General features: G+C 40.3%; 1 protein-coding gene across 1 annotated transcript in view; it reads left to right on the top strand.

Moving 5' to 3' along the window:
- LOC140648377 (probable acyl-CoA dehydrogenase 6) overlaps nt 1–26,725 on the top strand; it is a 95,512-nt gene that overhangs the window by 19,385 nt on the left and 49,402 nt on the right. The gene's annotated exons all lie outside the window — the stretch shown is intronic.

The raw sequence follows: 26,725 nt of genomic DNA, 5'->3' as shown, positions 1-26,725 counted from the left end.
AACAGCGCAGTCTCAACAACAGGACTTTGGCAAAGCCTGAAATTCGTCATCCTTCTACAAAGTGCTTATGCTTGCTGTGATTGTGATTAGTGTGTACTGGTAGTACTGATTTAAAAAAAAAAAAAAAAAGATATACCTTTTGTACTCTGCTCAGCCACTTCTAGTATTTAACTGCTGTGTGCAGAGGAAGAGAGATCTTAAGAGATTTGAGGAAGCCAAGAGCGGCCGGGAGTTTTGGGGGGATGTCAGGAGAAGTCTGGAGAAGAGAGGTTAATTGATTTGAGGAGAGCGTTCATGACATGGAGCTGTGTGAGTAACAACCTGCCCTACTTTCTCTTTCCAGCACAAACCAAAATTGTAATTATCATGTTATATCCCTTCAACCCAGATCATAAAGCATTCTGTTTAAAGAATAAATTTTTTCAAGTGAATTCACTTTAGTAGCAACTGCAATTTTGAAATACAGGTTTTTCTGATTTTGTTTTCCAGGGTCATTCTGTCAAGTAGCCTTCTTTTTTTTTTCCTGTAGAATTAATTTCAAAGCTTTCTGATTGGGCAGAAACGGGTCACAAACTTGTTTTGCTTGGACAGAAGGAAACATCTGTTGGATTTCAGATTTGTTGAAACTGGACTTTTTCCTGTGTAAACACCATTCCCTTTATGAACAATGAGCTGCTTAATGGGAGTCAGGTTTTTAAAAGAACGTGCCTTACATGTGTCCCTTATCATTGGGAACTTTCTCTATCTGGAGGACTGATTTGGGGCACTATTTGTATTGCAAAGGCTCCATCAATTCCCACCATATACAGTTGTGGGCTACAAACTTGTCAGGGATTTTCCTGTATATTTTTTCACAGTTGTTTATGCTATAGTGAATATGGGCTGTAGTTACAGTAGTTCAGGATGTTAGTTGGAGGGGTCATGTAAACACTGTGGGCAAGGCCATCATTGGAGAATCCTGAAGATGATCAGTGGATTTAACTTACTATACTGTCTGGTCTGTCCTCTGCCAGAGGAGGATTTTTCTTTTTGAATCATTTCCCTGCTCTGGTATTTTTTACAGAACTTGAAACTAGTGCATACACTGGTTTTCCTTGGGGAAAAAGCGTGTGTTGTTCTGTTATATTAGGAAATTCTTCCTACTAGTAAAATACATGCTGAAAAAGTGAACATTATTTATGCGTAAAAAGTGTCTTTTTGTTCTATGCAAAATATGTTTTATAGAATCACTCAGTTCAGCCTGAAGTATTTAGTTTGAGGGGGAAAAAAACCCCCAACATCTCTATATACTTATTATTCTTCATTTATGTTTACTGTGTGTTTCTCCTCAAATTATAAAGTTCCTGGGATATTGAGGTACTGCAGTCCCAAAACTAAGGGCAGAAAATATTAGGGTAGGCAGCAAAAATATTTTAAACAGTCTTGGTAGTTGGCCATTGTCTGTTTTGCTAAGGGAAGTGGGCAAGACATATTCTTTGGAGTGTTTTATGTGCAGATTAGATGAGATATTGGAGTAAAAGCTGAAAAGATCTATGTGGTCATTTGTGATCTTATGGTTTATGAATCAAAGCCTTGGCTGTTCCTAAATTTTAGGATGTGTTGCCAAAGACGCAGGCTCAAAACGTACGGTTATGTGCCTGCATATGCCGACACAGATGATTAAAAGTTGTTTTTATCAGCTGATGCAAAAGTACAGGAATCTTGTAAAGGCTCAGGGAAAGCAAAGAGGAGGGGAGAGAAAGGTTTGTCTGCCGTCCTGCATGTTCGCGTAGCATCACTGTGAGACATGAGTGATAATGATGCCCGCTCTGGGTATTTCATTAGTGTTTTCACTGGCAGTCCTGTAGGAATATTTAGCAGAATGCATTAGTGTGTAGAAATAAGTATGACAGGTGTGTCCAAATAGTAGCCTTCATTTATTCCTGTCAAACACTTAGCAGTGCACTTGCAGAAATATGTTCTTAAATATATCAGGAAAATCAAGAAACTATGTGGTAAGACTTGCACATGGATGGTAAAGTAAGTTTTACACTGTCTTCTTCCCCTACTGCTGGGATGTGTGCTGGATACGGGGCTGGAGAAAGTAATAAGCAGTACTTTCTTGTCACTTGAGCCAGATAAACATCTCATGAAACAAAATAAATGCTTCAAATGATTGATTACACTGCAATTGGAAAATGATGCAATATCTTTCCTTAAGAAAGCCTGTTTATTGCAAGTGTCTGTGTGTTGAATGTGGGAATATAGATCTAGACTATCCTCTAAGGTTAATTTTGTTGTTTTCTTCACAAGTATACATTTCTGTGCTAAAATGAGACCTTATGAGAGTTTTGTAGTGGAGAGTCACTTGAAAGAGTGTGTGGGGTTCATTCTTTCTTTTTCCCTTTCTGTAATACTAAGCCTTATTATTATATCGAATGAGCAAAAGAAGGACCTGGGAGGAGCAGTGAATTCTATCACTGGAAAGAGACTTAGTAGTTCAGGTGAAACAGGGTTTTATGGCCTCTGAGACAGTAACTGAAACAAACTTTTTCAAATGTATCTATGGATAGAAGCTAAAAGGTATATATTTGTCAGAAGAGAATTCATTTGCCCAAAACCATTTCTGTATGTCAGGAGTGGACCAGCTGCAATGCTTGTGCTTGGTTTAGGAGATTTAAGTATAGCGAGCTGAACTAATCACTTGATCTCTTTCTTGCTTACAAGGGAGTGCAGTAGTAGTTAGTTAATAATAGTTGCGCTCTATGAGTTTGAGAGAGAAGCCATTGTGCCATGTTTTCAGGTACCAATGAGCCAGTAAATCAGCGCTCTGAAATGTTTACCAGCTATGAGATATACCTGGTTTGCAATCAAGAAATAATCTCGATAAGCCTCTAAAAAACGATAGACCAAAATTAGTCACTACTTTATTTGAATCAAATTGATGACAAAGTTCGTGATGGATGGCAGTGGTTTGGAGACCTTGATCAGATAAGTATAAGAAATTTCAGGTGCCTATTTGACCTTCTTAATTTGGTAGATTGGATTGAAATCTCAAGAAAACAGGTTTTTGTATGTGTAGATACAAGTTCTGTGTGGGTGAGACTTTTTTTTTCCTTCCTCTTTTATGAAATGCTGACAATGCAAGTCCTGCCTAGCATCTTGCAAATGCAGAATGAAATGCAATTGAAAATGGTAATGGGGAGACTGTTTGCTGCACTTCACAGATCATCAGATATTTCTGATTAGACAAGGAAGTGAGCGCTTGAGTTCATATTTGGTTTTTCTTGACTCTGCACATGACTTGGAAATACGAGTGCTTCATTCTTTGTGACTGGTTAGGAAGTGCAGCAGTACCTCTGGGAATAGCTTGTTCAGCTATCAACAGCAGTTTTGTAGAAACATCCAGCAGAGAACAGACTTACTGAAGGACGGCAAGTCTTTGTGGAAGAGATAATCTTCCTTCAAATGTGTTGTTGATAGAGGGATTGGATTAGTTCCTGGGATTCTGCTTTTGTACATGAGACAAGGCAGATCCTCACACCTGTGACTTGTAATGGGGAACACAGCAGTAACTCATCCAGTTCAGGTATGCATATACCAATAACTTAGGGGCAGACTAGGAATTTCTGAAATCTCCTACATGTACCACTGGTAGTTACAGGTTAGGTCAAAATGGTATTGAGAAAGAAATTAAAAATGCCTCTTTCCTGGAAGATGTTAGAAGTATCTAACTGGGAACAAACGCTCAGCTACGTATGTGCAATTAAGGAGTGCTTGAGCTCTTGACACACAGTTCTCTCCTTTGGCACAGGCTCTTGCCGTGCCAAATTCGCTTCTGTGTATCCCAGGCTTTGCACAAACTGGCAGATCCACGTGGTGTCTTGAAGCTGAGAAGGAGCACTTAGTCTCCGTTTGTAGATAAGAGACAGTCACAAGCAGCTGTCACTGTTCTGTCCCTGTTCCGCATGACATGCGGGGTTGTGCTCCGTGTGGTGCAGGAGAGTCTGTCCTTCTCTCTTGTAAGTGACTTTAGCTTAAGTATGCACCAACTTGAGTGCTTTGTATGAGGCTTGTTAACAAGGTTTCAAAGTTGCACAAAACTGTATGGATTCACATACCAAGTATGTGTCTTTGGGGGAATGCAGTCCAGAAATGCAGGTGGAAAAGCCGGGGGGTGAAGTAAAGGTACAGCTGTGATGCTGTTGGAAGGTCATACTGAAATGGAGTGTCAGAGTGAGAACCTCGGTTTCCAGAATCCAAACGGTGGTCCTATCTACTGCCTAACTGGTTCTGACTTTTTTACGTGCTAATGCCTCAAGCTTCAGGACAGACGAATCTCATCACTAACTAGAGTTTTCTCTTCTCCCTAATGCTGAAGTTGCAATAATAATAGTTTTCTTACTTCTATAAAAACATGAGAGGGGGACCTGCATACTGCTCTGAAGTCCAGGTGTTGAATCAGGAGTCAGATCTAAGCTCTGGGAGAGAACTAATTTGACTAGTGGGCACTGAACTGGACCAAAAGCCAGATGGTATTTCTCACCATAACATTATGATAAAACACTGGAAGAAGCAATCAAGACTCTTAGTAGTACCTTGTGATCATTTATTTGGAGGTCAACCTGTTTCAGAAGCTGTGCACTAACCACTGTTAGATTGAGTTGAATACTTCAATTAACTTTTGTGACGTCTTTGTTTTATCCTTGTGTGGGGTGTTCTTGTTTTTGTTTTCCTCCTGTTCCCATGCTTCTGAAGGTCTCTGTCTATAACTTTGGTTTGAATTTCCTTCAGTTTTGTAGAAAATTGTTGGGTTTGGGGGTTTTTGAAGAGGCAAATCCGCTAAAAATCTGGTGTTCTTAATTTTATAATTGTGAACAGAAAAGAGTGCACACTAGAGAGAGCAGCTGAATAGATTACAGAAATATTTCATATTATAACACCTGAATAGAATATAGGGGTTGAGATTATCAAGTAAGACATACTGTTTGGGAGTTTCCATTAGAGGAGTTGAGTTTATCCTTTACTTCTGTGGATAGAATGGCAAGACTGTCTCTTGACAAAGCATGGGCCAATGAATGAGCTTGTACTAAAATAACTTTGGTATTATAAGTCTCTCTAATTTACACAACTGTTTTTTCCCAGTCTCAAAAATCTGATGCTAGATTCCTGACATCTGTCATATACCCAGATGGCATAATTGGAAAGCTTCCTGAAAGGTATAAATGCACCTTTTACACTTTGAGACATGTCAGTACACCGTGTGGTGAGCATGGGAAAATTATCTTTGTGAAACGTAGGCTTGATTTGCTTTTACCCACTCAATTCTGCATTATTAACTGCTGGGAGTGAAGGTTGATTTCTTTCCTGGGGCTGAAATGGGGAAACATATTGTGAAACAGTCATTCTGAGGTTGACATGGGAAATCTCTGAAGAGCTGTTGACTTGTCAATGTTTGCAGATCCCATAGGTCAATAACCAAATCACAAACTTTGAATGACATCTGGCTTGAAGAGAGGATTAACAAGATTGCAATAAAACTGTGGTGTTCCTAGGTAAGTGTTTCTGTCCACAACGTTTGAGCAAGATGAGAAGCTGGTGTCCACGCTGTGCAAACCTGAACATGTGTAGCTGAATAAGAAGAAATGAAAGGGAAAAAAAAAGAAATGTGTTCAGTTTTGGTTCTCCTATTCTGACATAAGATTTCTAATCCCTAGTGACCCAGTTCATGCAAAATCATAAGCATCATTAATAGTCTAATCCCTGGAGGTCTTGCATAAGCCTGTAGTCACTCCAGCATCTGTAAGGAAGTTCAGAGGTCCCCATATCAGTGAAGTGCCTTTTCATACAAGTGAAAAACAGGTCTTGGCAATCTCTCTCTCCCTTTCTGACGGGTAGCTAACATTGCAGCCACCTCTGTGAATCTTGTCGTTACCCTTGCAACACAACTGTAGGGCTTCCCCTGCCGTAAACTGGACTCCTGGGCATAGCACTAATCCTTTTTGGCATTCCTCCCAGAAAGGAGGACAGGCAAAGCTGTGGACCCGGTATTTGTGAATCTGTGTGTGACAGGCAACTTGTTTACAGGATAAGTAATGCACACAACACTTAATAACTTCCTATGCTACACAGTAATAAAAAGATGTCAGGGAAGGATAGCAGCATGAGGAATGTAGCTCCTTGGGGTTTAATACTTAGATAAGGTTAGAGCTGGCCATTTGTGGCTTTCTCATTTGATGGACTGGAACAGGCAAGTTTTGAGGTAAAGATGCAGAGAACTGAAATTGCAGTGTTTTTAATCATGCTGTATTGTGTGGAATAGAGATCACCATTTCACAACAAACCTGGAGGTTAACCATATCTAGTTATGTGACACAGGGCTCATGTTTATGCTGCTTTTAGGTCTACTTTGATTTCATTGTTTACCCTCATGTAATACTATACGCACATCAGAGACTGCATGATATCCTCTAGGAAGTGAAATAGGAAATTAACAATTGGTTTTATTCTGAAATAATTCTAAAGTTTATTAAACTGGTCAGAGAAATATTTGGAGCCTACACTCTGGTGTGTTGGCACAACCATGTTGAGAGTCTTTTATAGGCTTAGTCCAAATAATGCACTGATTTGTAGCTTTGTGGTCAGTCCAAACAATCAATCCATGTACCCTCAGTTTCTCAGTTGATTAGTAAATGTTAAGAACACATGAATTGTTTTTGAAGTGAAGAGACATTGAGTGATGCTTTAAAACTTCAAAACTTGTTCTTTTGGGTGAACAATCTGACCAGTGCAAGACAACTGTCTGGCTCATTTGTGGGGAGGCCAGCAGGTATTTGGTGCCATCATAACTTGAATTGCATTATTTACTGTGTGCTGTGTAACTCTGAGGATTATGTAAATTCCCAAGTGAGGTGTGCAAACTGAGCTGGAGGCTCAGGTGTGTGCAACTGCGCTGTCCATATGTAATGCATACCCCATATGGAAAAGTAATACTCTGTCCTGCATAGTACTTTATAGTGATAAGCATGATTGTATATACGTTACAAATTTATACATATACTGCAGTAAAGTATGTTTCATTTTATGCATATATTTGTATGTATAGAGAAGGAATTTTTGATGATTTTTGTTCTTTTAAACCTCTATAAAACTTTAAAGAAAGAAATATTCATCTAGTTCATTTGGCCAAATGCTGCCCAGTTGTTTGATTTTAACATATTTCAAAGGCCTGTCCCCGTTTTCTGTGCAAAGTTCATATTTCAAATCTTACTATTTAAAATAATACTGCTGTAGCCCAGTGCTGATATCATAAGCACTACTCAGGAGACTTGCTACAACAGGGAGGCTTTCTACAGTGAAGACTTCACTTCTTTTTCTCTCAAGTAATTGCCACTGCTGCGGGGTTTGCTGGTGGGAAAGCTTCTTTGAGGTGCTCAGAGGTATATGCCTCAAACATCTGAATATATGGAAACCCACACCCAGATTTGGAGTCAGTAAGAGATTTGCATTAGTCCCCCCACATGTGTGGTTCCCTCAAGCAGAGGACAGCTGTCAGTTTGCGACCCAGCCACGAAGCTCTGTCTGGGGAGCACCATGCCCCCCGGTGCACCTTCCTGACCCCAAAGCTTTGGTTGTTGCAGACTGCTTGTCCGGGTTGACTTTTAGGGCACTTCACTCTTTAGCTGAACAGACTTCTTTTGGGACTCTTGCTCTTTCACTCACAGGGATAAACAAAAGTGATGAATGTACTATTTTAAGTGCTCAAGAATGTATGGGCTGATGATTCACGCTCACCAGTTCTAATCAACATTTTTTTATTATTTCCGAGATTAATTTTTTTCATAGTTCTTTATTCCCTCCAGAGGAATTGTGTCACATTGTGCCTCTGTTGGATGAAAAAGGAGCTGTAAATCAGTGTTTAAAAACATACTACTGTGATTGTTATCCATACCATCTCCCTATAGCCTCAGCCAGCCATACATACGTACAGCAGAGGAGAAGTGTGCGCTCCACTTCTCCTGTTCTGGTGTTACGAGAAACAGCATCACGTTCCCCAGCATTGCTCTGAAATTTGTTGTCAATTACTCAATTCCATAACGTTTCTTAGGAGCTGAGGGGTTTGGCGATGCCTCAGCACTGGCACTCTCCCAGGGGGTGGCCAGGCTGAGCTGTATCTGGAGCTTGGACCTACCAGAAGGAAGCTGTCTGTCTGACCTACAAGTTTTCTGTCCCAGCCAGTGCTCAGGGTTCTTGCCTGATGCATAAGATTATTTAATCTGGAGTCTTCTGTACACCACTAAATGAGTAATCATTATTTGGGATTATTTTCACATGAATAAGGATTATTCATGGGTTAGAGAGTTTTTGCAATTAGGTTCATTGCCCTGTTTGTAAGAAACCATAAATAGTCTGCCAAGCAGACAGCTTCTCAGCAAAGCACTTAGATGTATGCTTAAATGTTGTGCTTTAAGAAAATAAGATTTGAGAGTGCCCTTTGCTAAAAGAAGAAATAAATCTAGAATGCAAGTTTATCCAGTCTCTTTAAATCTATCACAAAATAAATGTTTGGACTTTTTCTCATGGACAACATATTCCTGGCAGTTGACAGAGTTGACCAGAAAAGCTGGTGCTCCTTGGCCTGTCAGCTACTCCTCAAACCCTTGATCATGCAGCACAAGATACCTTTAGCCCTTTTATTTAAATATATGCTTAAATGCATTAAATGTCTGGTCTTATTGCTTTGGTTCCTAAGGGGCATGGCTGTGAACTGGTTGCCACTTGATATCAGGTACTCACACTTCAGCTGTTTTTTCTAATGTAATCTGTAATGTCCAAGGAGAACAACGCAAATGTTTCCTGCAAACTGTAATCCAATATAGAGAGGACATTGATAGGATATGATGAATTGATAGCTATTTTTTTAGAATTTTGAATGAAAGCAAAGGAAATTATTTGATTTGTGCTCGAGTTTTTCAGGTTTTCCTTTTTTGTGCACCTCATAGGACCAAAAAAGAATATAAACAAATGTGCCTTTTTGAAGCTTCTGAGGGATTGGTTTGTTTGGTTTTGGGTTTGTATGTTTTTTGTTTTGTTTTGAGTCCTGCTTAGGTAAGATGCTCTCTATAGACTAGCATCAACATGCTGGAAGTTTAATGTAGCAGTCTTAGTGGGTTTTGTTTATCTGGTCTCCCACATGTTTTAAAAGAATGGTGCAGAGAGCATCTCTAAGTAGAAACACACACAGTTAACATTCAGGGCAAACTGGATCATGCGTCACTGCAGTCTCTGTGGGGAATGGGTGCACAGTGCAATGTAAGAATGAAGGACGGGAAGAAAACACAACTCCAAGGCTCTGTGAAACAATATCAGTCTTTAGGGGTGGAAGGAGCACTGAGCAGGACTGGTGTGCAGGGCAGAGATTGTTGCAGTCTTGCCTCTGCAGTGTGGTGCCAGTGAAATCTGAGTAGCCGTCTCAGTTATTTTGCAGCTGACCTTGTTGGCAGAGACCTTGGGAGGAGATGCGTCAGAAGTTTATTGGGGCAGAGGCTGGGGAGTGGGCATGGGATAACAGGTTTCAGGAGGAAATGGGGGAAAGAAGCCGCAAGCCGGTGTGAAGATTTGTTTGACACTTTTATTCCAGGTGTGTTTGGTTTTGTGCTGTCATTTCAAAGTCATGATCATCTGGAGGCAATACAGCTTCACCCTGTTTGAAGAGAAGAAAACAAAAAATAGGAAAAGTCTGTGTCAGCTAAAAAAAAAATTGTGAAAAGGAAGGCTGAATTAAAACTTTGGGTTTTTTTAATATTCTCCTTCTGTCCACTCAAGAAACCCTTTTAATACCTTAATCTTCTAGGTTTTTTTCAGTAACATAAAGAACTTGGAGCCTTTTTGGAACGCAGAGAGTTGTTAAAAAGCATCTGTTTAAGTATTTGAAATGTTGGCCAACTGTGAAGGACAGTGTGATACAGAAAGCGTTCTTCTAAACACCAGAACTGTACATACACTGAAAGTTAATACCACTTTTCTGCTTTGCAGAATCAGTTTTGAAATCAGACATCAGTGTCAGGTTTTTCTTTTTTTTGTTTTGTTTCTCAAGCAGATGCATGGGAGACTATTTGGGACAGACAAACTATTTCTTGCAGGACAGTGGTATTTCCTGAAGAACATGCCTATTGTTACCTTTCTGCCTTTCCTGGGGTAGCCTAGAAGAGCTGGTTTCTTAGTCATCTCTAGTGCAATAGCTATTGTTTCCCATAAGACCACAAACCCACTCTGTGGTCTTGTCTGCTGTGGGAAATGTCTTCAGTGCTGGGAGGAAGGAGCCAGGAACACAGCATGGCTCTGGAGAAGGGCAGGGGCTTTTTTTTGCAAAGGACCTTTGAAACACCATGACCTGTGTATGTGCGCTTTCCTTGAGCCTGTGAAGCTGGTGGAAAATGTGCACTCGCCCAGAACCTCAAGCATTTACAAATTAGCTTCACTTGTACAGCTGAACCGGGAAACAAAGGGCGGAATTAATGGTAAATTTCCTTGAATGAGTATCACAGGGGCAGGTATGTGAGTTTTTTATGGCATCATTAAATGGTTTCAAAATCTCTGAAAGTGACTTTAGTCAGCATTTCTTCTGCTTCCTCTCCTCTACATCAGAGGAAATGAATGAGACTGTTATGCTCACCCTCGCTTTATTATTCAAGAATGGGGGTCTCGGTGGAGTGGGAGATCAGTAAGTAATAAGCCTGCTGAAATTAATTTTTTTCTCTTTACATTATGTATAACCTATGAAACTCATCCCACAGAAGTCACAAGGAACAAAGTTTAATAGGAATCCAGAAGCTATTACATACTTTTATAGATGGTGGGACCATCCACAGTTACTTCAGGGAGGGTAATTGTATTTCTGATCACCAACTGCTCACTTACTCAGCTGGTGGATACACCATTTCACAGCTTCTTATACTCTGTGGCCTCTACTGGCTCACTAATACCCCCCTGAATAGCACATCTAGCACTGCTCTGTGTGCTGGGGTCTAAGTCTGGCATGGGTAAAGTAGCAAGTAGGTGGATTTGAGCTTTAGTCCCAGCAAGAGGTTGTAGTTTTATGCCAGAAATCTGGACTTTATCTCATGACATTAGTAATGCTCTGGGCTGAGATGTGGTATAGGATGTTGGTCACGTCAACCTGCTTGAGAGCAGAGTTCAGCCTTTGGTTATGGCAGATGCAGCTCAAGGGTGGTTTGTGCTCCTCTGGATGGAGTTTAGTGCTTCACTGAGATGCAAGGTGCAGCCCTGGTGCTTCGGTTGGACAGCGTGGGTACTTGGGGAGGATGGCACATGGCCCTGAAGAGCTCTGGAAGAAGGTCCAATTTTCTTGACTGAAATATTTCTTTCTCCTTGTTGACCCATGGGGAGCTTTGCAGCTGCAGGACTATGATAGAAAGGGTTGAGTGCTCTTACCCACTTGAGAGCTACGTGATGAACCCCATCTGAGGCTGGGCTCGCACGGACACCCCGTCAGAGCCCTCTCCACGTGCTGGTGGAGCATCAGAGGGAAGGTGACATAAGGCTGCAGCCAGCTGGTCCAGAGTTGGTAGGGGTTCAGCCAGGGCTCTTGTGGAAAGAAAATCATCTCCTGGGGAACTACTTCTACCAGGAAAAGATTCGCTCCAGGCTCAGTTTTTCCAGAAATGAAAAGCTCAAGTAATTTAAAAAACAAACAAACAAAAAAACCCCCTCAATGGATATTTCAGCTTTTCAGGATCCTCCCCCAGCCCAAGAAAGGAAGCTTTTAATTTTTGCACTTCCCTCCTTCTACATATATTGGAATGGTTATGATCACATTTTTTTACAGGTCATTACTATCCACATTTGTTCTCTAAACCTTACCAGTTGTTTTCAGCCACGTTTGTCTACTCGTGTTTTCCCACTGAGCCTCTTATCTCTTTCTTCTTGCATTTTTTCCCCTCTTAAGAGGATTCAGGTGGGTCCTCATGTTACTTCTCAAACAACTGCTATTTGCTTTTCTTCCTTTTTAACTTACTTCGGAGTTAAGGGTAATAAAAGGGTAATAAAAATATTTTGCAAAAAACTAATGAAATCCTGGGCATAAGGAGGGGGGGAAATCATCTTTTATGGTCAGATATTCTTGGCATTATAAAGACCTTAAGGTCCTGAAGGCTGAAAAAATTGAGGCTTTTTTTATCATCTGCTTGCTGTGGATTTATTCTTCAAAGCCAGTGCCATTTAAGAGAAATTTAGTCAGATGGACTTTGCTTTGTGGGGAAAGCTTATTAAAGATGAAATTGCATATTTTTTCCTCAAGCTAGTAACATGCTGTGTTTCCTTTACCTGGTCTTTTGTTTGTTCTTGCTCAATAACCTTTTGAGGAGTTTTATTTTGGAAGATAAATAGAATATTTATCCTTCGGCATTCTGATAGGGATTTGCTTTCCAAGTCTCTCTTCTCATAGCTGAGCAGTTCAGGCTAAATCCTGGTATCATGGAAGTTCATGTTTACAAACCAAAACAAAAAACTTCTGAATCAGTTTTACTAGCTTTTTGGGCTTTGTTTGTTTGTTTTAAGTAGAATACTGAGGGTTTTTTTCCCCCTTGCTTCTAAGGGAAGCAGCACGGGAGCAACTTGCTCTTCTGTAGCTGATGGAAAGAAGCTGTTAGCTGAGCTTGTCACTCGTAGCGAGTCAGGAAATTCTTTCCAGTGTGTCCAGATGCTTCCTGTGCACAAGGCTGGTGTCATTCTTGGCACGTGATGGGAAAAAAAAAAAAAATCACACTTGGACTGCTTTTTATTTTGAATTTAGCCAGGTCCTTTGGCACCATGGAGGGAGGATAGCCTTGCTGGTTGGACAGTGTCACTGTGCTTGGGGTTGTTTGGAAGAATAAAAAAGAACTGTGTAAAATGTAATTTTTTTTTTTTTTTAGCTGTTGAAAGCCTCCCTTGGCTTTCTCCTCCATGCCACGTGTATGCTGTCCTCCTTGAGGTAACAGACTAAATCCTGTTCTGCACATGTCAGGTTCTGCATTGCTAAAATATAGTTATGCCAGCTGATGCTTGTAGCAGTGCTGCATGTTAAAGGGGGAGGAGAAGATGTTGGCACCTTTGCACTCTGGGAGGGTTTGAACTGACCATGGTACATCTTCTGACCCCTTTGTAGATTGTATTGTTCTCTCTACATGCCTCTGCATGGGAAAAGTTGTGTAAACCATATGTCCTGGCTTGTGTTTGTGTTTGTGCTGGTGGACCTGTAAAAGAAAGTATGATGCATTTGCGTTGGACAGGTCTCTCCTGGACTCCCAGTCACCACGGTAATGAGATGTCTGGATAAACCAAATTCTATCAAGAGTAAAAGCAGTTTCCTACACTTTCTCCTTACCTCCTTCCTAACACAGTGTTGGGAATCCTGTCCTCTGTCTCTGCCCAAGTTGTAGCTGGATGCCATCAAGCCCCATAAGTCCCAGAGGAGGATGTGGAGAGAGGAGAATACAAGAGGAAACAAATAACAGGAAGTAAATTCTTTAAGTAGGAATCATTTCAACAGGAAATGTTCTGCTCCTTTCAGTGAACTTGCTTTGTAACTATTTTCAAGATGCTAATTTCATTTTATTCCAGTTTTGCATTTATTTCTTGCTACTGAGAATCCAGTTTCTTCTCTCCTAGAAGAGCGATGTGTATTTTGGTCTTTGAAAACTTTGTCTGCTATTACTGATCATCAACTTTGAGTCACCAGCAGATCTTTAATGTATAAAAAAGGTGTTATGAGTTCTGCTGGGTGGTACTTTTAAAACTGAAAGAACCCTTAGTTTTGGAGATGCCCACTGAAGATGCTCATGCAAACTGACGTGTACGAGAACTGGCCTGGCCCATAGGCTCACTGCACTGTAACCCCTAAGCGACTCCAGGGATTTCAAAGCTGCACCTGTCTGTGATAGAGCAGAATCTGGCCATTGCACAGTTTGTATGGTGCTGCCCACTAAATTAGGGAAAGGAGGGAAAATGCGAGTTTTCTGTTTGGAAACAAGAGAAACACAGTGGAACAAAATGAATGGGACTTTCTCTGAGGATATTTTTCAGTTTAGCTATGTGTCTGCAACATAAAACATGTAAATGTAGAAAATTCTCAAATCTTCCAACTGTGATCTTGCTAAAGCTTTAACAGGTTTTAATTGCTCCCAGGTTTAAGCCAAGTGACTTGAAAAAAATCTATGATTCCAAAACTAAAAATATGAGGTTATTAACGTTGGAGATTTTTACCATTGCAGTGACCATTATCTAGATCTGTAGCATAGTGTGGTTTCTGCAAGGAAAAGTGTGGAGCAAAGTGGGGAGGGTGGAGAGGGGGGGACATGCGATGTTGTACGTTGTGCCTACATGATGGGGAATCAGGAGACAGGATCAGGTCTTCTGTCCTACTTCTGAGCTGTCTGGGGCTCATGCTGAGTACTGTGGATGCGGCTGCCCTGCATGGCTTTAAAATGTTTTGCCTGTCTTTGGGTAGATTTGTGTTTGTCCCTTGGTGTGGTGTGGATCGTCTTCCACTGATGGATTTAGTGAGGAGAAACTGCACAGAGAGTGGGTATGTTGAGATGGCTGGTAGTTTTGGGGGGTGAGCCTGCCCCCTTGCCTGCCGCTCCAGTGAGCACTGTAACAAGCTTGTCTATAACAAAAGATGGAGAAAACCCCCAGCAGAAACTTTCAGTGTCCTGATGTGGAGATGGAGCAGCACACGTGAAGGGTGGTGATCTCTAACACTAGCTACCATCGTCCCCTTCCCTGTCTTTTGAATGGAAACGCTAATAGTGCTTAAAGGCAAAAATTAGTTGATATGTTAAAATAATTTTCCCTTCCTTTCAGTATTTTATTGATTCAATGGGTAGTAGTGAGCTGTGTTCTGTAAATGCCTCCACATGCTGAATGATCTCATTTTCCATGTGGGAGTACAGAATAAACTTCAGAACACAAAAGATTGCATGAAAAGGTGGTGTTAATTATACAAAATTACTATCAGAAGGCAGATTATTATACAGAACATTCTTTTTGACATTGTGAAACAACTTTTAATTTAATATTAAGTTTAATCTGACAACACTCAGAAATAACTACAAAGCTCTGCAGTTTAATTTCTGGCAAGGGAATATCCTTAAAGTTAGTTATTGAAGCATACTAACAGTTTTTTGGGGAAAAGGAATTTAAGTATAAGTTCTGCTGAATAATAATGAAGAAGGGCTTAACTGAAATCAGTAATTTTTAGTCATAACATAGCTTGGTGAGAAAAGGTGAAATGGATCAATACCCAAATTCTTCTCAGAATCCCAAATATCTAGTAGCTGTGAAGTAGTTAATGTCATGGACATGCAAATATAAACATGAAAGTTTGCAAAAAAAAAACCAACAAAGGGTTGACATTTAGTTGATAATTTTCCTCTTTCTTTTTAATTAATACAGCAAATAAGAGGAGAAATCAAAACTTAATGTAGATAGCAGGCACCAATTTGTCTGTGACCACAGTTGCAAAATGCATAGTAAAGCAAATGCTTGTAAGGTAAGGCTCATGTTTTGCAATTATCTCTGGCTTTGGAGCTGCACAAGCCCTTACGTGATTCCTTTTTATCTCTATTTATGCCAGAAAAATACTGGCTTATTTTAAAAGGCAAAAAACAACCCAAGAGCTACACGTGCAGGGTTATAAAAGTGGGATGGAAACTCTCATATGGTCATAATTATTTTTGCTTGTGTCTGGAGGCCAGGGCCTGTAAGCAGGGCCCATGATGCTGGGTGGCTGGTAGGTGCCCACGCAGAGCTCGTCACTGGCCTGAGCCAGCTGCCAGGAGGAGGCTTCACAGCTGGGAGCTGAAATGCAGAGGGGGCAAAGGCAGTCTGGAGCAGAGCCAGAAACTGGACCCCAATTTTAGGAGGCTGGGTGGCTGTGATGAACATGGGAGATGGGAAATTCCTGATCAGGATGGTTTGTGTTTGCTTTCAGAAAATCTTGGGGGAATTACTGTAGCCCAAGACTTGAAAGACCCCAGCAGATGAACCATGCAGAGAAGTGCTTACCTCCGGCATCTCCTTACATACCTGCTCAGCTTCCCCTTTCCCTCCCCATTTTTGTCTGTGATGTTTTTCAGTCAAGTTATTTTTGTTGTGAGAGTGGTTAATTTCAGAAAGATGGAGAATGTTTTTAAAACATTAAACAGCGTTCTTGCTGCTCAGACAGCAGGCTGTGAAATCACTTGGCAGGGGTGTTTTTATTTCAGCTGACCCTGGAGAATCTGAAGGATACCACAAATGCATTTTTAATGGTCAGCTCATAAGTAATAAATTGCAACCAATCATTTAGGGCGAAAAATAGCTCAATGATATGAAGTCATTCTAAAGTGCAGGGCCAGATGAAAATATCCGTGTTCAACATAGGCTTTTAATTCATCATGTTTGTGAAGATGGGCAATAAAAAGCAGACTCAAAGCACTGCTTTATTATTTTTTGTGTGAGATGTGTGTTGCAACCTGCTCTGCAAAAGACACAAACTTGAGGGATTATAGTTAAGCTCATTTTCAAGACGATACTCTGTGAAGACCATATGTCAGCATTGTATCTTGTTCTTGCAGCAGTGCTTTAGACATTCAGGCTGCTGGCTGAGACTCTCAGATAATGGAATATAGCATCCCTGTTGCTTACCTGGGCCTTTTTATCTGCTTAGGGCTGAATATCACCTTTGTTTAAATAACCTCTGTGCAAGATAAACTTTCAAAGGCCTGAGTGTTGGTTATTGTCTTTTTCCTATTGAACATCAATGTGAGTTGGGCACATATTTGCAATTCTAGTTTTTTGAAAATTGAGCTTGTAATGAGAAAAAGGAGGCGATGTGGTGAATATTATGCTTCCTCTTTGTTTACTTCCTTAGCACATCTTTCCTTGTTGGTATCTAACAAAGCCTTCAAGCTGCCTTGAACTCCGTAACCAGATCAGTTGGTCTGCCCTAAGTGTTTAACTGCTGCAGCTCTTTCCTCTCTCCCAGAAGGATGATGCTGGTGCAATGCAGAGTAAGGGGAAGCAAGACAGGTGGTGAGTCCTGCTCGCAGTGATTTTTAAAGGCAGCATCCTCACTGCCTTTAATGAGCCCTGGATTAAAGGGCAGGAAACGTCTCTTGCAACTTCTGTATAACTGAGGAAAGCTCCCTGAGCCACCCGTGGATGTGCCAGCTCTGGGGAGGGGCGGATATCACCATACCCCCTTTCTTGTCCAGAACAGCCTTTAAAGTTGGGGCAGAGGTTTACCTCTGAAATAGCACTGATGCCACCTGGACTGCAGCGGTGGTCGTTGGGAGGGAGGGGGGCACTGAGAGCTGTTATTATGAAGCTGTGATGTGTTTTAGCTTGATTTCCTAAAAAAAGGTTCTTAATAAGATAAGTGCTTAGTTTCCTTTAATACTTTTGGATGGTACCAAGCTTAGCCAGCATAATTCGAGGTCCCAAAGGTAACTGGCTCCTGCATGTCTGAGAACATCATTAACGGGTGAGAGGAGTGAGACAGGAATGATTGCCACCAAGAAGAGAAACACAGTGGTGTGAGCTGAAGTCGTCTGCTCTCTTGGCCCGATACCTGTCTTACCTCCTCCCTTGACATGGGCTCGGGCACCTTCGCGTGGAGCTGCTTACCCCGTGCGCTGCCTCTTGCCTGGCCACTGCCGAGGGGGCGGCTGGTGGTGCAGAGCCCTGCGGAGCCCAGGGCGGTGGGAGCAGAGCACCTGGAGCTCTGCCTTTCGGACAGGATTTCCCTTGACGTGATGGCAAAAGATACCACAATCTAATTCTTTTTTCCTTTGCTGGGTCGCAAGGCAGAATAATGATCATCACTGATGCCATGAATATTTATGGAAAAAAAATTTCATCCCATCTTCCGCTTTCACTGATGTTTTTTATCCTCACTGTTTCTCTGCTTATTGTCAAATTACCCATCTGATTCATTTTTCATCATATCTACTCCTCACTCTACACTTGTGGGCTACTGTAATATTGCATATATTCAGGTTATCGTGAGAAGAATTATTGTGCTATTTTGAAGGAGTGCTTTTTTACTACATATTGTGCACCCTGGTAATAGAGTGTTTCTGTATTGCTTTGAGATGGTACGTTACTATTGTCAAATGTATTTTTTTCTACAGTAGTTACACAGCAATGAAGCTTTTTTGATATTTTAGGAAAGGTTTCACTGGTTTGTTTTTTCTAAGGAAATCTTTATAAAGCCATTTTCAGTAGCTCTGCTTTACATATTCATGCATTTATACATATTTTACATGGCCTAAATATGTTAAAGAAAGATTAAGGGTCAAGCAGAAGCTCACAGATCCAATTAATGAGTTCTAGTAAATGCCCTTAAATCCTTTGTGCATTGGGAGTGGGGCATGAAAAAACCTCTCTTGATGCTTATTTCCACTTATTGCTTCAATATTTAATTAGCATGGCTTAGTTGCTGTAATTCTCAGTGCGTTTTTAAAAGATTTAATTTGAAACTAATTGGACTAATGCACTGACTATTAATTACCCAGACTTGCAGATGTAGGAATGGTAGGAAGTTGGTCTCTGTGAAGACACTGGGTACAGTTCTAGGTCAAGACGGAAGCTCAGGTGTGGCTGAGTAGACTTAGGGAAATCTCTCCAGCTTTCTCCCTACCCCTTTTTGTCATCTGTAGAGGGGGAAGAGGTGAGTGGCTTAACAGCCTTGATGCTGTGCTTGGTGCTTGTCCTACAAGCAGAACCAAGTAAGCCCTAAGCAGTGGTCTTGAGGCACGCTGTCCGTAACGTGAGCAATAGTGGCAAGACATGTTGCTGGCGTGCATATGTGCATACACTTGGTATACACATGTGTGTCTTATTATACATATATGTGCGTGTATGTGTATATGCATGTTAAGACACATCACAGGATCATAGAATGTCTCAAGTTGGAAGAGACCCATAAGGATCATTGAGTCAAACTCCCTGCCTCTCACAGGACTACCTAAACCTAAACCATATGACTAAGTGTCATCCAGACATACATATATTTTCCGGGCTTTAAAGAAGTATTAAAGATCAATTTTTATTTAGCCATGAATTTTAAAGGGTGAAACAATTGCATTGCTTGTGGAACATCATCTTTTTTCTGAGGCCCTTTCCTGACTGGATTTACAGATATGGGTGATCTGTGGGGGAGGCCTTGTTTCTTACAGGGTCAGGGTGCTGCTTCTTTTGCTAGTAGACATACTGCTAGTTGGAGATGCTTGTCTTGTTAATCAGCAAGTGAAATTTCAGTGAAGCATTACAGACTCTTAAGTTTTGCATTCTCACTACTGGGTAGATGGACATTACTGTAAATTTGCAATAAATGTGTCATATTGAAATTTGAGAACTTGCCAGTTTGATTCCAGTGAGGAAGCTTGCTTATGCTTCATAACTCTTGTAGTTTTGTGTAAGAATTTCTTAAGCAATCTCAGCTGATCATGAAGAACATACACCTGAGTTTCCTCGTTAGGTCAGAAACAATGCAGAGGCTCAGATCTCTCAGTTTTAGAAGAATAAAAAGTAAAATTGTGAATGTTTTTGTTTGGAAATTTATTTTTTTTTTTACATTTTCCAAAACAAGGTTGTCTGTTTTTTCTGCTGATAACTTGGTTCTCGCCTGTGTTGTTAGTCTGAGGTCTTATATCTTACTGAGTGTTCAGATGTGACTTGTTAGCGCTGAATTTGCAGTCATGGAAGCATTGCTGCGGTGTGCTGTGCAAATTGCACCTGGCTAGCCATTCTTCCATGGACCTGCAACCCTACCAGGCAGCAAAAGGTATGGATGGCAGAGCAGAGAGCCTGCTGAGAAGCTGCTCCACTGCTGTGGGTCTGGTCACGTAGTGATACGGGGATTAGGCTTTTCTGTGCATCGTTTTGTTCAAATGGCAGCATGAACTCACCTTCTGCCCAATTAAAAACAATACAGTAGTAACTATGATGGGAAAATATTAGCAAGACTTTTTTTCTGCGAGTTTACAACTGTTCCTGGTGTGGTGGCCACATATATTTCCAAATGAATTACTATTTGGAAGGGTGCCCTGCATTTCGGAGATCCTCAGCTGCTGTAAATTGCAATAACACAGTGTGAAGGGTTGTTCTTCACACTGTCATCAAAACTGTGGCTGCTTTCACATTGGTTTCCCAACTTCCCATCTCAGGAGGGAATGATGGAAGCAGAGCTGTCTCCTGAAATATGTAGGAGATCAAGTGTAACTATTTTCATGTTTCTTGGAGGAGCTTGGAGGCTGAACGACGTGAGTCTGTAGTAGGAAGGGTGACTGCATTTTCTGTCACCCATCATATTTAGGAGAAGGAACAGTAAGATTGCTTACTTGAAGTAAAATTGGTTATTGGATCTCCATACATGAGCTGCTCCAAATCCTAAGTAGTGATTGAGGATATTCTTAAGTGAAGTGTCTTTTAGTCAGTTATCTATAGTTGGTGCAGTATACATTATTGACTAGGAAAGCTGTGTTTTATTTGATTAAGAGCTTAGAAACAACAGAGCCCTTTTCCTGGCATGTGCCATGTCTAGTGGCAATAAAAAGAACTTAGATCTGTTTTCAGCTTCGTCAGCCTAATTTCTTATACTTCTTTTGTTTTTCCCAAATAAAAAATACTGAAAAACAACCTTATTTTTTTTACATGCTGCCAGGCACAAGTTTTTATAAAAATATATATATATATATGTATGTGTATATTTTTTTATAGTCTTATTTGATCTGTGATCTTGATTTCAAAATTTTTTTATAAAACATCTTTCCATCAGCAAGAGAGACATTTTTGAAAGCTGTTCGTGTTTGACTGTTGGGATAACTTTGCTGTGGTGTTTGACTGCTTCTGCCAGGAAAAGACCTGAGTTCAGGAAGTAGCACCAAACTGCTTTCTGCTGTCAAAAGTTTGGAGTTATCCTTTATGTAAGTGGGAGCAGAATTTGATCCCCTCTTTATTTTAAGAAGTCGATTTCTTTTTTCTCATTGCTACAGGGCTGCTTTCTGCATCTGTTTACCACACATGTTGCAAAGGTCATCACCATAATTACTAGTGAAAGTTCAAAAAAGAGGGAATCGACCTTTCCTGTGTTTCAGTGAGTTTTCATCTACAACTCTTTGCCCAAAGCCAAATTAACTGCATATTTTATCAACACTGAGACAGATTTGGAATGGGGGCTCTTAGCTGGGCATGTCTTGGCCTGAAAGTTTTTGGCAAACTAATGAGTTCTGGGAAGAAACAAAGAAAGCTCAAAGGATTGATTTGTAGGAGCAATTAAAGAGCTCAGTAGTTGAGCTAGGGAGTGATTAAAGGCATGTGATTACAATGTTTGTGTCAGACATAAATAAGGAAAGGAGGAGCTGTTTAGGACAGTGGAAGAAAAGGAGAAATATAGCCTGAAAAAATGCCAGCAAACAAACTGGTGAGATTATCACTTACCACCAAAAGTTGGAAACCTTACTGCTGGAGACATACCAGTTGTTTTAAATGGGCAGGAGAAGATAAGCAGCTGGGACTCACTCTTCTGGAACTCATGGGATTCTTTAATTTCTTTGATTCTTTAATTCAGATATAGGGGCAAGCAGGGGACTGCTTGAGCATGTCATCTGACTTCAGGCTTAATATGGGTAATTAAGTTCCATGCAGTAATCAACTGATCAAATCCAGTACTTGTGGATAAATTAGAGAAGGAGGTTTCTCTAAAAGAAGAAAGCCTTTCTCAAAGCCTGTGGATCACTGTAGATTACTTCCAAGATGAACACAAAAAGTTAATGAGGACAGCAAACTTCTTGTCAGTAGGCTCGAATATTTACTGTAAAAAATTATGTCCCTGAAGGAGGGGGAAAAAAACCCCAATAAAACAAATGAAAGCAGTAAAGATATTGCATATGTCTGTATATGCTTGGAAAGACATCAGATTTTAATTTTTGTAGAGGAATGGTATTCTTCTGGTATTCTTCCTTCTCCTGAATCATTACTTTGGTCATGGAGTCAAGGTAACAGCAGGGAGACTAGAAACTACCATAGAGGTATGAAAAAGTAACATACCAATGTAAGTTTGCTCACAAATATTTGAAAGGGTAACATCTCCAGCAGATTTCAGGCCAGATCAGCTAGCATCTTTCATTTTTGGAGTCGGTGTAGGGCAGGTAACCTCATACTGTGTGCTCTGGCTAATGTGACAGAAATGTGCTTGTGCCTGATCCAGGCTGAATTTTTACTGTGATGGAGCTGCTAAAGCACTGGCCTAATATCGGTGACTGGGGGGTCCTGACTTCTGCTAATCTTTAAGTGGTGCAGCTATCTATGATGCTTTCTGTGTTATGATGCTATCTAATTTTTTTATGATTTTTTCCATTTTTTTAAAAAAACAGTGACTTAAATGAATTCTCTACATATATCTTTTTTTCCATTAAACTCAAGAAATGCTTTAAAGGTTTTGTGTTTGAAATAACAGTGCAATGAGTCATTTCAAATCCAGTTTTCATAACTTAGTGTAGGAATGTCAGTAAGTCAAGACAAAAACAGAGGAGGTCCTATGGTCAATATTAATTACATATGAAATATATAAGTAGGAATTCAAGAAATGAATATTCTTTAATTTATATACAGACTCTTTTACATTTAATATATCTCTAGAGTTACTGGCTTTATTTCTCATGTCCTCAAGTCTTTATTGTTTAATCATCAGTAAGAGCATCTTTCTTTATAGATAAAATACAGACATAAATAAGTCTCTTTTCAGTGAAAAGTGTCACAGTATGAATAATTAAAAGGGAATCAGGTTGGTATTGACAATAGGCAGTTTGTCTTCAGAATCTTCATAAATTTGTTCAGAGAAAGTGTTTATTAAACAATTTCAAATACATGTTTCGAAGTTTGTTTTCCATTAGCAAACAGGCAGAAAGACCATCCATTTCTGACTGCAGATTGTTTGCTATGAACATTTCAGTCACATACATAATTCTCAGTAGTGAATTCTCTTGTGAATTTTTTAAATTTTTTTAAATTTTTTTGGAAGTTTTGCTCTGTTCCTGTGAAAAGAAACCTGTCTCACGGTATCATTGAAAGTAGTGAAAAATGTGAAGTAATTTATCACAAAACTAATGAGCAAATAATCTCAGCTGTAAACAGAAAAAGATAAACAAGAAAAACATCAGTCTTTAGTTTTCTTGGTACTCCCTCTAGGCAGCTTGTTAAGTCACATGGAAGTTAAGAGAGTATATGCGGTGGAAAGACTTTTAAAGTACATTTTGTGGAACAAACCACCAAAATTGGTGTGATTTTGTTCATGTTTTTTGCTATTCTGTCATCTAAAAGACCCGACTAGGGTGTTAAACACTATATCTGAAACTTTGTATACGAAGTTTGGATATGGGACAGAAGGTTTTTCATATACATCTGATTTGATTTTGCCTTATTCAGACAGTCCTTCTGTTGTGGTTAGTGACGCTCATTGAAGTGTGTAGTGTGGCTATTAGCATTAGAAAAAGGGAGTTTTTAAGTGGAAGCATACCTTCTTGCCACAAAGGTTCTTTGAAAGCTGATGTAAATATTACAGGTTCATTTAAAAAAAAATAAATAAAAAGAAAAGTATCCTTCTAAGAATTAAAAGTAGGGACCCACTGTGTTGCGCAGGGAGACAGAGTAACCACTGAAGTATGCTGTACTATAATTTAAACCAATCTGCCACTTCTTAGTACCAGTTATTTCCTAACTCCTTCTGTTGCGTTCAGGCAGTTATGATTGTATGGCTGAGGGATGGGGAAAACAGGCAGAGGCAAATTATGCTTAGGCTGAAATAACAGCGGTGCTGCTGACAGCAGGATGGTGTGACGGTCACCACTGCTCCAGGAGTCAAAAATTCCCCTCCTGCTGACTTCTGCTTGCAGAAGGGACTGTGGTTCATACTTAGAGGTAATCTGTTATCTTCAAACCAATCTTCACAGTGGGATGAGGAAAATGACAGTCCCAGCTGGTAAAAGTCCCAAATCTGTGTTTGGGGTGGCAGTCTCTGCAGGGCTGCGTGCCCTCACCCTGTGGTTAGGTTTGTCCTGTGTCTGCCCATTTCCATGGAGGCCACTCATACCAGACAAGGTTATGGGATGGCAATAAAAAAGCTTAATCTATTAAAGCATGCAGCTAGATGCCTGGTTACAAAATTGGAAATGCAGAAAAGATTTTTATTTGTTTTAAATTCTGGATTTAACTTAGCAAGAAGATCTCAGTGGTGTCCATATTGCCACTCTGGAGAGTGGACACTGGCATCTTCTTCTCTCCACCTGAGGGCTGGTTTGCTCTGGAAGCCTCCAGCTTGCCCCTTGCCCTGCTGCTGTTCGAGGAGTGCCTCTGAGTTACTCTGAGTGGTGGAGCTGGGTTGTGTTTCTCCAGGGTCTCCACCTGCCTCTCAAGCAGCCTTCTCTTACTGTTTGCTTTTACCAGGAGGAATCTCCAGTTACAGCACATACCAAGTTGGCTGTGAGGATTCGTATTTCCTTCCACCCTTTGCTTCACTGAATTAGGTTTAAAAATGAAATACTTCTATTCTTAAACTTCCTTCTCCTTTGTTTTGTGTGATGGAGAGCATCACTCTCCCCATCTGTCTGCCTTCCTTCCCCATGCACTTCTCTGAAATTACTCCTCTATTGTGTTCCTTAATTACACTCTTCCCAGCTTCAGGCTTTTTTTTTCTCCTTTGACTTCTTCAAGATTGTGGCGAAATCCCTTAGTTTGTATATCAAGAGACTTGCTTGTTATACCTCTGTTAGGTATCTTGCAGCATCTACTTTGCCATAGAGAACATAAACAACACAATATTAAATTGCAGGCAGCGCATCTTTTTCTAAATTACTTTGTGCTTCCACGCCATCCTCTTCCATGTCTTTTACCAGTTTTGTGGATCCTGCTGTCATCATTAAGGAGAAATAATTTTTTGTCTTTTTACTAAAGAAAGTCCATGGTATAATGCTATGGCTTTATTGCCTCACTGGCCATTTATTTTAAAGGCATACAAAATGCTTCTGTGCTTATGCAAGGAGATGAGGAAATGAAGGTAGATGTGTGACTAAATGAGAGATAAGATGTATGGGTGTTTGGCCCCTCTCTTTCATATGACGTTTTCTCGGTAGGAAAGACCTGATAGCAGGCAGTACCCCTGTATCTCCAAAGTGAAACCTGACCCATCAAGAAATGGGGACAGCAGCGAGGCAGTGTGGGGAGGTGAGGGCTTTTTGCTCAGTGATCGGCAGAGCACAGCACTGTGGCTGTTGGTGACTGCAGTTGAGAAACTTAACTAGAGGTCAGATTAAAAAAAAATAAAAAAACAAAAAGTGAGTCAACAGAGAAACATTAGGGATAATGAAATTCCAATATGATTAGTTTTTATATAACCCTGTTGTCGCACATTCTCCATTGCTGGCAGGCTAAACAGAGAGGTCTCCTGATCCAGCTGTAAAATCTCAATGAATTTGTTTTGGTTTTTTCCCATCTTTTCTGTGTTTGTAATCAACAAAACAATCAGATCAGCAACGCTCATTCATCTTGCTAGGATATTCCAAAAGCATCATGATGTGGCAAAAAAGAAGATGTCTTCACTAGCATAAGGAACAGGGCTGGGTGATGCACAGCACCCAAAGCTGGGTTTACACTGATGAAGACCTTTTAGTGAGGGAGAAATTAGGAAGCAGTTTCATCCCAGGTCAGGATGGGAAACACAAATGCGAGGACAGGATTTGTCTGAAGACTAATCCTAGCTCTGGAAAGTCAGCATGGGAGGACACACTGAGAGATGGAAAACTACTGGAAGAAAAACAAAATTCATATCAAGATGTGTTGTTTGATTTATCCATACTTATCTTCGAATAAGAGTAACCAGTTTCTTAAAGCTCTTCATTCCAATATAAGAAAGTTTGGTAGGCTTTTTTCCTATTTTGCTCAAAGTTATTTAGCCTTAAGACTAATTTTTCCAGAAGCTGACAGGCTGCACGCATCTTTTCAACTTGCAGGGCTGGATTAAACAGGACTCCCAACAGCACTAACCACTCCAACACAAAATCAGGAGCAAGCCAAATCTTGCAGAGTGAACTGCAATTAAATTGTAAGTGGGAGACATTTTCTAGTGGTAAAACATTAGCCAGGGTAACCTCAGTCTGCAGCAGCAGAGCTCCCAAACACAGGAATTTCCCTAAAATGGTAATAGGTTGGGGTTTCTTTTGTTTGTTTTTTTTTTTTCTCTTCATGGCAGTCCTTCTAACACATAAGAAGAATCTGTGCAATAAGGAAACGTATCTGATTCTTTTGTGTAAACCTCCTTAAAATGCAGAGAATAGTGACTTGGTTTGGTTTGAAAGTGTTATTGCTAAGGTCTGTGTTTTAGCATGCTATTTATGAGTTTGTATTTGGTGCATTTTTCATGTCTTGCTTTAATTAATCACTCTCAGTTTAGTCCGTACTTTATCAGTGCTACTCTACCATTTAGAAAACAGCATTAGCCACAGTCACAATGTGAGAAGAATTTCAAACAAGAAAAGACTCTTCACCAACACTTGGTGTTGTAAGAAAAACAGAAAATCTGTAGGTCGGTCATTACAGTTACCATGCTTGCATAAATATGAGCAAAATAAATGAACCCGTTTTTTCCTTTGTTTCTGGGGGGGGCTGTGTTGGCGTTTTTTGGGGTTTTTTATTTGTTTGGTTGGTT

This window comes from Ciconia boyciana, chromosome 2 (genome assembly GCF_034638445.1).
Source record: "Ciconia boyciana chromosome 2, ASM3463844v1, whole genome shotgun sequence".
In the NCBI taxonomy this organism is placed as follows: Eukaryota; Metazoa; Chordata; class Aves; order Ciconiiformes; family Ciconiidae; genus Ciconia; species Ciconia boyciana.
This window is presented reverse-complemented; position numbering and strand designations above follow the sequence as displayed.